Genomic DNA, 12,395 nt, shown 5'->3' on the forward strand with positions numbered 1-12,395 from the left:
TCGTTTGTAGAAAGAGAGTCGGACCGAAATGGAGCGTGGTGGTTACTCATGTCTTTAATGAAGAAAGCGATACATGAAATAACTATTACAAAATACAAAACAACAAATGGAACGTGAAATCTAGTACAGCCTATCTGGTGAACTACACAGAGACAGGAACATTCACCCACGAAATACAAAGCGAAACTCAGGCTACCTAAATATGATTCCCAATCAGAGACAACGAGAATCACCTGACTTAGATTGAGAACCGCCTCAGGCAGCCAAGCCTATACAACACCCCTACTCAGCGGCGATGCCAAATACTACAAACCCCAATACGAAAAATACAATAACATAAACCCATGTCACACCCTGGCCTGACCAAATATATAACAAAAACACAAAATACAATGACCAAGGCGTGACAGTGGCCTGCTCACATTACCATATTTCTGAGGGGACCTGATACTATCCTCATACAATCCTGATACTATTCTGATACTATCCTGATACTTCCTAACACTATTCTGATTATTTTCTGATAATGTCTTGATAATATCCTGATACTACAGTGATACTATCCTCATATTATTCTGATACTAACCCGATACTATCCTGATTATCTTCTGATACTGTCCTGACACTATCCTGATACTATCATGAGAGTATGCTGATACTATCATGATTCTATCATGATACTATTCTGACACTATCCTGATACTATCCTAAAACAATTTTGATTGTATCTTGATACTTTTCTAATACTATCCTTATACTATCCCAATACTATCATGTTTCTATTCTGATACTATCCTGATATTATCTTGAAACTATTGTGATACTATTCTGATAGTATCATGATACTATCCTGTTACTATTCTCATACTATCCTCATACTATCCTGATACTATCATGATACTATCCTAATACTATCCTGATACTGTTCTGATTCTGTCCTGATTCTCTCCTGATAGTATCATGATACTAACATCATACTATCCTCATACCATTCTGATACTAACCCGATACTATCCTGATACTCTTCTGATTTTATCCTGATACTCTCTTGAAACTATCCTAAAACTATTTTGATTACATCCTGATACTATTCTGAATCTATCTGGATTATTTTCTGATACTATCCTGATATTGATCCTGATACTATCCTGATACTATTCAGAAACAATCCTGATACTCTTCTGACACTATCCTGATACTATCTTGATACTATCCTAAAACTTTTTTAGATTATATCCTGATACTATTCGGAAACTGTCCTGATACTAACCTTATACTATCCCAATACTATCATGTTTCTATTCTGATAATATAGCTATCTTGAAACTAATCTCAAAGTATCCTGATAGTATCCTGATACTATTCTCATACTCTCCTGATACTATTCTCATATTATCCTGATACTTTCCTGATATTATCATGGTACTATCCTAATACTATCCTGATACTGTTCTGATTCAGTACTGATACTCTCCTGATAGTATCATGATACTATCCTCATACCATTCTGATACTAACCCAAAACTATCCCGATACTCTCCTGATAGACTCTCCTGATAGTAGCATGATACTAAGATAGTAGCATGATACTATCTTGACCACTTCCGGGTTGGAGCGAGCGGTCGCATCCGCACTTCGCTCCGCAGGTAGTATAACTTTTTCATTACATTTCATTATAGTACAATGGTTTGATTTGTCTAATCTTAGCAATTTCTTCTTAGCTAGCTACATAGCCTTCTTTGTATCTAAGATAATTGCGTAATTATCGTATTTCGTCGTCCTAACGTAGTCTTCACTGCTATTTGCCCAGCAGCTAGCCAGCTAGCAAACGTCCACCGAATAGCAGCTGTAGAAACTATTACACTCAACTGAACGACTTGATTAGTGTAGTGTTAGCTAGCTACATAGCTGTCTTTGCTGTCTTCGTATCCAAGATAATTGTGTAGTTTAGAGTGTGTAGTCTTAGAGTGATTATCTTAATTTACCGAGGTTAGCTAGCCAGCTATTTGTCATCCTTAACGTAGGAGACACTGCTAGCTAGCCAACAGCTAGCCAACGTCTTCCGAATAGAACTCAACAACCCGGTCGCATTCCGCTTCGCTCCACAGGTAGTATCACATTTTCACCTCATTTCATTACAGTACAACGGTTTGATTTGTTTGATCGTAGCTAGCTACATAGCTAGCTACATAGCCGTCGTTGTATCAAAGATAATTGTGTAGTCTAGAGCGACTTTCTAGGTTAGCTAGCCAACTATTGTCGTTCTTTTAACGCAACGTAACGTAAACAACACTGCTAGCTAGCCAGCTAGCCCCCGAATAGCAGCACTGTAGAAACTATTACACTCAACGGAACGACTTGATTAGTGTAGTGTCAACAACGCAGCCACTGCCAGCTAGCCTACAAAGTCACAACGCAGCCACTGCCAGCTAGCCTACTTCAGCAGTACTGTATCATTTTAATAATTTTAGTCAATAAGATTCTTGCTACGTAAGCTTAACTTTCTGAACATTCGAGACGTGTAGTCCACTTGTCATTCCAATCTCATTTGCATTAGCGTAGCCTCTTCTGTAGCCTGTCAACTATGTGTCTGTCTATCCCTGTTCTCTCCTCTCTGCACAGACCATACAAACGCTCCACACCGCGTGGCCGCGGCCACCCTAATCCGGTGGTCCCAGCGCGCACGACCCACGTGGAGTTCCAGGTCTCCGGTAGCCTCTGGAACTGCCGATCTGCGGCCAACAAGGCAGAGTTCATCTCAGCCTATGCCTCACTCCAGTCCCTCGACTTCTTGGCACTGACGTAAACATGGATCACCACAGATAACACTGCCACTCCTATTGCTCTCTCTTCGTCCGCCCACGTGTTCTCGCACACCCCGAGAGCTTCTGGTCAGCGGGGTGGTGGCACCGGGATCCTCATCTCTCCCAAGTGGTCATTCTCTCTTTCTCCCCTTACCCATCTGTCTATCGCCTCCTTTGAATTACATGCTGTCACAGTTACCAGCCCTTTCAAGCTTAACATCCTTATCATTTATCGCCCTCCAGGTTCCCTCGGAGAGTTCATCAATGAGCTTGATGCCTTGATAAGCTCCTTTCCTGAGGACGGCTCACCTCTCTCAATTCTGGGCGACTTTAACCTCCCCACGTCTACCTTTGACTCATTCCTCTCTGCCTCCTTCTTTCCACTCCTCTCCTCTTTTGACCTCACCCTCTCACCTTCCCCCCCTACTCACAAGGCAGGCAATACGCTCGACCTCATCTTTACTAGATGCTGTTCTTCCACTAACCTCATTGCAACTCCCCTCCAAGTCTCCGACCACTACCTTGTATCCTTTTCCCTCTCGCTCTCATCCAACACTTCCCACACTGCCCCTACTCGGATGGTATCGTGCCGTCCCAACCTTCGCTCTCTCTCCCCCGCTACTCTCTCCTCTTCCATCCTATCATCTCTTCCCTCTGCTCAAACCGTCTCCAACCTATCTCCTGATTCTGCCTCCTCAACCCTCCTCTCCTCCCTTTCTGCATCCTTTGACTCTCTATGCCCCCTCCTCCAGGCCGGCTCGGTCCTCCCCTCCCGCTCCGTGGCTCGACGACTCATTGCGAGCTCACAGAACAGGGCTCCGGGCAGCCGAGCGGAAATGGAGGAAAACTCGCCTCCCTGCGGACATGGCATCCTTTCGCTCCCTCCTCTCTACATTTTCCTCTTCTGTCTCTGCTGCTAAAGCCACTTTCTACCACTCTAAATTCCAAGCTTCTGCCTCTAACCCTAGGAAGCTCTTTGCCACCTTCTGCTCCCTCCTGAATCCCCCCCCCCCCTCCTCCCTCTCTGCAGATGACTTCGTTAACCATTTTGAAAAGAATGTCGACGACATCCGATCCTCGTTTGCTAAGTCAAACGACACCGCTGGTTCTGCTCACACTGCCCTACCCTGTGCTCTGACCTCTTTCTCCCCTCTCTCTCCAGATGAAATCTCGCGTCTTGTGACGGCCGGCCGCCCAACAACCTGCCCGCTTGACCCTATCCCCTCCTCTCTTCTCCAGACCATTTCCGGAGACCTTCTCCCTTACCTCACCTCGCTCATCAACTCATCCCTGACCGCTGGCTACGTCCCTTCCGTCTTCAAGAGAGCGAGAGTTGCACCCCTTCTGAAAAACCTACACTCGATCCCTCCGATGTCAACAATTACAGACCAGTATCCCTTCTTTCTTTTCTCTCCAAAACTCTTGAACGTGCCGTCCTTGGCCAGCTCTCCCACTATCTCTCTCAGAATGACCTTCTTGACCCAAATCAGTCAGGTTTCAAGACTAGTCATTCAACTGAGACTGCTCTTCTCTGTATCACGGAGGCGCTCCGCACCGCTAAAGCTAACTCTCTCTCCTCTGCTCTCATCCTTCTAGACCTATCGGCTGCCTTCGATACTGTGAACCATCAGATCCTCCTCTCCACCCTCTCCGAGTTGGGCATCTCCGGCGCGGCCCACTCTTGGCTTGCATCCTACCTGACAGGTCGCTCCTACCAGGTGGCGTGGCGAGAATCTGTCTCCTCACCACGCGCTCTCACCACTGGTGTCCCTCAGGGCTCTGTTCCCAGCCCTCTCCTATTCTCGCTATACACCAAGTCACTCAGGCCCTACACCCAAACAAAGTCACTCTCCTTCCAGTTCTCTGCTGCCAGTGACTGGAACGAACTGCAAAAATCTCTGAAACTGGAAACACTCATCTCCCTCACTAGCTTTAAGCACCAACTGTCAGAGCATCTTACAGATTACTGCACCTGTACATAGCCCACCTATAATTTAGCCCAAACAACTACCTCCTTTTCCAACTGTATTTAATTTATTTATTTATTTTGCTCCTTTGCACCCCATTATTTTTATGTCTACTTTGCACATTATTCCATTGCAAAACTACCATTCCAGTGTTTTACTTGCTATATTGTATTTACTTTGCCACCATGGCCTTTTTTTGCCTTTACCTCCCTTCTCACCTCATTTGCTCACATTGTATATAGACTTGCTTATACTCTATTATTGACTGTATGTTTGTTTTACTCCATGTGTAACTCTGTGTCGTTGTATCTGTCGAACTGCTTTGCTTTATCTTGGCCAGGTCGCAATTGTAAATGAGAACTTGTTCTCAACTTGCCTACCTGGTTAAATAAAGGTGAAATAAAAAAAAAAAAAAAAAATACTATCCTGATATTATTCTCATACTATCCTTATACTATCCTGATAATGTCCTGATATTATCATGATATTATCCTCATACTATTCTGATACTGTCCTGATACTAACCCGATACTATCCGTATACTATTCTGATTCTATCCTGATACTATTCTGATACTGTCCTGATACTATCCTTATACTATCCTGATAATGTCCTGATACTATCATGATATTATCCTCATACTATTCTGATACTATCCTGATGCTATCATGATACTATCCTGATCCTATTCTGATACTATCCTGTTACTATCTTTATACTATCCTGATATTACTCTCATACTATCATGATACTATCCTGATATCCTGATAATGTCCTGATATTATCACGATATTATCCTCATACTATTCTGATACTATCCTGATACTATCTTTATACTATTCTGATACTATCCTGATACTTTTCTAATACTTTCCTGTTACTTTCATGAAACTATCCCAATTATATCCTGATACTGATCTGATTCTGTCCTGATACTGTTCTGATACTCTCCTGATACTATCATGCTACTATACTCATACTATTCTGATACTAACCCAATACTATCCTGATAGTCTCCTGATACAATCCTGATACTGTCCTGATACTATCTTGATACTATCATGATACTATCCTGATACAATCCCGATACTGTCCTGATATTGTCCTGATAATACCTTGATAGTCTCCAGATACTGTCCTGATACTATTCTGATTCTGTTCTTTCTGTAATCAGGTTGCATTAACCTCAGTGGATGGATTCCAAACTACACCCTATTTCCTTTATTGTGCACTGTGCACTACTTTTGACCAGGGCCCATAGGGCTCAGTGTGCCATTTGCAACACAACTTCAAACCTCAAATAACCATAGTCCCATTCCTGTACTCTGCACCTCCTTCAGTACCCCCCTATCCCAAACCTAGTTTTTACAGAAATCCTGATTGGAATATTATTGGAATCAGTAGGGAATAAGCAGGAAATCTGAATTCATCCAAACAGGATGTCTGGAAAACCCTGGAATTTTGATAAAGTTACCAGAATGTTGTAACTCTGCACTGCACCTAGGAGAGCAGACCACGAACCAGGGTGATAGCCAGGCCACGGAGGTGATGGGCAAATAAATTCAGGCGGAAACATAGATATTGAAACAAATTCCAAAAATATGTCTGCAATGCAGCATGCAATAGGGCATGCTGGGAAAAATGATAATGATGGGTGTGATGATGAGTGTGGTGTTGATTCAAAGTGATGTGTATTAGTTTTAGGCCCCAGTAGTAAGGTAAAACTAGGCCTTCAAAATAAGTCCTTGCGAAATATGTCCGGTATTATGTTAAATACTGTAAATATATTTTTTACAATAATATATTCGCTTAGGATCTCACTTGGTGAAGATCATAAGACCAAAAATGAGTGCAACAACTCTTGTCTCTGTGTTCCTCTCCTTGGTCGGGCATTGTTCGGCGGTCGACGTCACCGGTCTTCTAGCCATCACCAATCCACCTTTCATTTTCCATTTGTTTTGTCTTGTCTTCCTGCACACCTGGTTTTCATCTCCTACTAATTAACATGTATTTAGCCCTCTGTTCCCTCCATGTCTGTGTGGGGTATTGTTTATTGTCAGGGTTGGTATGCTGCCGGCTGGTTTGTGACAGGTTTTGTTTTATGCCTGTGCTTTGCGGCAGCCAGTACTTTGTACTAAAGGTTTTGTACTTTGGGCTGCCTTACTTGTTCTTTGTGAATTTGTTTTGTCACGCGGTTGCGTTCTGTATGATGATTGCCTAGGTAAAGTGCTTTGTCCATTCATCTCTGCTCTCCTGTCCCTGACTTCCATGCACCAGCTACACCCACCATTGACACTCTGTCACTAACAAGTGCAGTCATGGGCGGTAACTGTTACAATAAACTCAAACGGCACTCTGTGAAATATTTTAATAAGGCTGTAGTTAATTTAACACTGTTCCGCTTTCAGTGTTGATTTAACACTCTCAGTGTATATATATATTTTAAAACTGGAGAACGAACTGTGTGTAGCTGTGCTCCCTCACCCTGTTCTTGTGACATGAGGCTGCCAGGTTAGAGTCACTCAGGAGGCTCAGGCTATTATACCTTGGAAGCATATGCACCCTGAAGGGCAGGAGAGGCACATAAACCACGGAGGGACACTTCAAGGTGAAAGCTCTCTGTGTATCACACAGGTGGTTTGTGGCACCTTAATTGGGGAGGACGGGTCTGATATACATCATGGTGTCCATGTGTTTGATACAGTTCCATTCACTCCATTCCAGACTTCCAGTCCTCCCCTCAATAGCCTCCTGTGGTGGATACATCTTTGCAAAACATAAACTATTTTAAACACATTTAGGTGTCATAGTGGAACCGAAAAGACACTGCCATAATTGAATGTGGTAATTTTTTGGGTGAAACCAAAACCTCTGTTTTCAGGCTGGATATGGACATTTATTCAAATATCTTGACTTTCCCAGCATCAGTGCAAGAGGGAAATCTTGGAGTGAAGCTTAAGGGAGTAGTGTAGTCATCCACTTCACAGTCTGACAGCTGGCATCTCTCAGAAGCACTCTCACTCTGAGAAACACATCTCTCTAGTGGCATCTCAGACGCCTCGTCTTCTTTAGCTGCATGGAGGTTAAACGGAGCATGATCTTTTACCTGCCTGTTTGTGAGACAGAAAAACAGTGCTGCTATCACATTAGGAAAGTAGCAAGTTTGGTGGCGGAGGATGGCTGTGTGGAGCCGAAAGCTATCTGCTGCTGTGTGTCGCTTTATAAAGGCCCTGAGATTGAAAAGATGAGTAGGCCTCACCCCTTTCTTCCTCCCCATTTTGACCAACCAGGGGACCTGACAGCAGCTGAGCCCGCCTCCTTCCCCTAGCACTGCTCAGTAGTTCCGTCACGGACAGTAAAATGCATCTGCCATGGGAACAGCGCAGGCAGGCCACTTTGTCAGCACACACACACATCCTGGTCTTTAAGCAGAGCCACACCAGCAGAGAAATAGAGAGAGCTAGGATGAATAATTGAAGTCTGCATTCTGCAGAGGCTCTAAATGGCTGGGAGAAGGAGACGTTAATGATTCATGGGCTGCTTTTATCTGCTTTGGTTCAGGTCACTGTCCTGAAGGCACTTGGGGCAGTGGAGGAGAGGCGAGGGTGGAGCGGGAAGGGGAGACAGAGGAGAGAAGCTGGAAAGGTGGGGTATCATGGCCGAATAGATTGTGTGAAAAATGGGCCCGCATAGATTAAGAAATATTGCCAAAGAAAACTTTAAAGCAAATATTAAGGCTGAGCGGCCTTTCCAGTTCAACTTTTTTGCTGTAAATATTTGAGGTGGGATTTATGGGTATTCTTTCATCACCAGGATTTATTTTCCCAGGCTTGGTCCCAAATGGCACCCTATTCCCTACATAGTACACTGGTTTTGACCAGAGGTCTAATGTAGTGCATTATATAGGGAATAGGATGCCACTGTGGAAACAGCCCTTGAGTCCAACAGGACCACTTTTGCTGCGACTACTATGTCTCTGCTATGGTCTGTTCACTCAGCTGCAGCTGTTTATAAGGTGCCCCGAAACATAGGGTTTCTCTTTTCCAAATCAAGTGTCCAATAAATGTCATGTTAAAACTGAAGAAAAAAATATCTCTAATCACAATATTATGCGGCCTGATACGAACACTTTTCATTTTTAATATCTACAGAATAACAAACAGAGAATATGTCCATGCAGCAATTAATCAAATTGTGGTTCTCAAATAGTCTATTTGATGACGTTCCAGATTCAGATAAGCTTAGAAACATGTTGTTCCACTGCTGCGTGTCACGAACGAAGGATGACTTTCTTTCTGCTGGGGAAAGGTGGTTAACGCTGTTGTTTTCTTCTAGTGGTACAGGGCATTCAGGGCCGGCTCCAAGTATAAGAGACAAAAGCTTTTTGGGGAACTCAGTCAGGGTCTCAACTTACTGTTGAGAGTAAGAATACTAGAATACATCAGATGTAATTTAGAAATGTGGTTGTACATCATTCGGCAGGTTTTCTCTTGTTATGTCAGTCACACACAGTCACTCACTGACTACCTATAATTTGTTAGATGACAAATTGTATTATTAAACATGTAAGCTAACAATGATAGTTAGTCTAGTCAGCTATCTACACTTGTAGTAATCATGACCAAATATTGACCAGGCACCTTCCCTGGGCCCTGACCTCCAGTGGGCCCCCATTGATGGTATTAGTCATTCTCACTCAGATATCAGATTAACATGCCTAAATGTGTAGAACTGCAGGAAATTAGCTGAAAACTGCCATATATTACTTGTGATGCGCCCTGGTCAAAAGTAGTGAACTATATAATTAGGGAATAGGCTGCATAGGAAACATTACCGTAGAAAAGACATCGCTCCCACACACTACATAACTATCAATACTCCCACACACTACATAACTATCAATACGCTGATGCACTACACACCTATCAATACTCCCACACACTACACAGCTATCAATACTCCCACACACTACATAACTATCAATACGCTGATGCACTACACACCTATCAATACTCCCACACACTACACAGCTATCAATACTGGGCGGCAGGGTAGCCTAGTAGTTAGAGAATTGGACTAGTAACTGTAAGGTTGCAAGTTCAAATCCCTGAGCTGACAAGGTACAAAATCTGTCATTCTGCCCCTGAACAGGCAGTTAACCCACTGTTCCTAGGCTGTCATTGAAAATAAGAATTTGTTCTTAACTGACTTGCCTAGTAAAATAAAGATAAAAATATATGAAATAAAATACTCTGGTGCACTACACAACTATCAACAAGTGTAGATGTGATACTGTGCATTTGGCCCTGCTTTTCGGACTGATTTTAAAGCTTGCAGACTGTAGCTGCATGATAAAGAAAATTCAAGACAATTCCAATGAAAATAAAGTGTTAGATGTGTTTGTTTTGTGTTTTCTCAGTCTCACATGTTTGTTGTTCTTAGAGTTGTTCTTGTCAAAGTATATACGTAGGTCTGACAGTCAGTCAATTGGTCTTGTCTTCTCAACGTATCCCTCTCCTCTCTTCAGAGAGCTGATGCCCAAGACCCTGGAGGGCCAGATCACCATGGAGAAGACCCCCAGCTACTTTGTGACCAGAGAGGCCCCGGCCCGGATCTCCGCCATGTCCCGGGACACCAAGCTAATTGTGGTGGTGAGGGACCCCATCACCAGGGCCATCTCTGACTACACACAGACGCTGTCCAAGAACCCAAAATTCCCACCTTCGAGAGCTTGACCTTCAAAAACAGGTCTACGGGGCTCATCGACACGTCCTGGAGCGCCATCCAGATCGGCATCTATGCCAACCACCTGGACAACTGGCTAGAATACTTCCCCATGGGCCAGATTCTGTTCGTAAGCGGGGAACGTCTGATCAGCGACCCGGCCGGAGAGCTGGGCAGGGTGCAGGACTTCCTGGGACTCAAGAGGATCATCACAGACAAACACTTCTACTTCAACCAGACCAAGGGCTTCTCCTGCCTCAAGAAGGCTGAGGGCAGCAGCAAGCCACACTGCCTGGGCAAAACCAAAGGGCGGACCCACCCCAACATCCACCCAGAGGTGGTGCAGAGGCTACGGGACTTCTACAGGCCTTTCAACATGAAGTTCTACCAGATGACGGGACGCATGTTTGGTTGGGATGACTGATTTTGCCTTGGTGGATTTACATTTGAGTCATTTAGCAGATACTCATATTGAGTGACTTACAGGAGCAATTATAGTTAGGTGCCTTGGTCAACAGATTGTCCACCTAGTCGGCTCAGGGATTCATACCAGTGATCTTTCAGTTACTGCTCCAGAATACAGATGACCAGAGAACACAGATGACTGTTGACACTGCAGTATAACTGTGGGACAGCAACAACACTTAGCCAAGAGGCAATATGTGTCTGTGATAGCGGGGAAAAAGGTCTTATCTGCTCTTACTGGCACTGTGTCTCAGAACCAATATCAGCTGAGGCTGGTTAAAGGAAATGGAGAGGGATTTTCCCTTATAGAGCATGTGGTGGTTCTAATACATAGAGATACTGCATCTCTACCTCTCCCTGTAGTTCCTGTCAGAGGGCTTTCTGTTTGGGAACCTTTCAGTGATGCAAAAGACAAATATGTTGTTACTGTATAGGAGGTTATATAAAATCAAAACAGAGAGACTTTGGATAAAAAGCCTTGTCTGAGTGATTCTATACCATATTGTAAAGCAAACCCAGCTGCTTTTCAAAGAATTCTATTTTCTAGAAACATTTTGAAAAGTTAAAACTGCATTTCATTTATTTAAGATGGTGTACACATGCGGAATATAATATACATGTTGATATGCTTTATGTTTTCTGTGCTTATAGAATGTTGTTTTATACTGTACACATGTTTTTTCTTTATCATGTTTATTAAGGTTATTCATTTAGAATCTGGATATGCGATTCCCTGACTCTTTTCCTGCTGAGCTTGTAATTATAATCCTGCGAGGGTTTGTTATTCTGAGGGCAGTATCCCCACGCTGAGTTAATGGAGTTGATTGAATTACAAGGTAGAGAGCGAGATAGAGTAAAGATAGCACTCAATGGAAGTGTCCAGTGGCACCCTATTCTCTATATAGTGCACTACTTTTTTTACCAGGGCCCATAGGGAATAGGGTGCCATTTGACCAGGGCCCATAGGGAATAGGGTACCATTTGACAAGGGCCCATATGGAATAGGGTGCTATTTGGGATGCATAGTTAGTCAACTGTTGTATCAGTAACAGCAACTCATCAACTAATGTTATAATGAGACCTCTAGTGGGCCTAACCAGATGATTTCTCAGATTTCCTCTTTAACATGCCTCCTTGTGAACTGAAAACAGTTGCTGTCATCCAGCCTTTCCTTGCCTCGGAGGCAACCGTGGATGGAGGCGTCTCTCTGTGTCTTTTTAAAGGAGCCAGAGAACAATTTTGAAGTTGTGTTTTTGATTTATATCTGCCTGGTTGTGAGCTTCCCAAAAGCCTCTCCCCTTTCAAATGTTCCTCAAAGGGAAACTTCATCATGCTCAGTGTTTTCAATATGAGTTCAGGGGGAAACATATCAATTTTCCATAACTATTTATCATACCTTAGATTATAATTTTGTCTATTTCATTTGAAGTCATGT

At 43.3% G+C, this 12,395-nt stretch overlaps 1 pseudogene; it reads left to right on the forward strand.

Moving 5' to 3' along the window:
• The window catches only part of LOC124037322, a 91,136-nt pseudogene extending 79,413 nt beyond the window's left edge, over positions 1-11,723 (forward strand).
• The last annotated feature ends 672 nt before the right edge of the window (positions 11,724-12,395 follow it).

This window comes from Oncorhynchus gorbuscha, linkage group LG06 (genome assembly GCF_021184085.1).
Source record: "Oncorhynchus gorbuscha isolate QuinsamMale2020 ecotype Even-year linkage group LG06, OgorEven_v1.0, whole genome shotgun sequence".
NCBI classification, from domain to species: domain Eukaryota; kingdom Metazoa; phylum Chordata; class Actinopteri; order Salmoniformes; family Salmonidae; genus Oncorhynchus; species Oncorhynchus gorbuscha.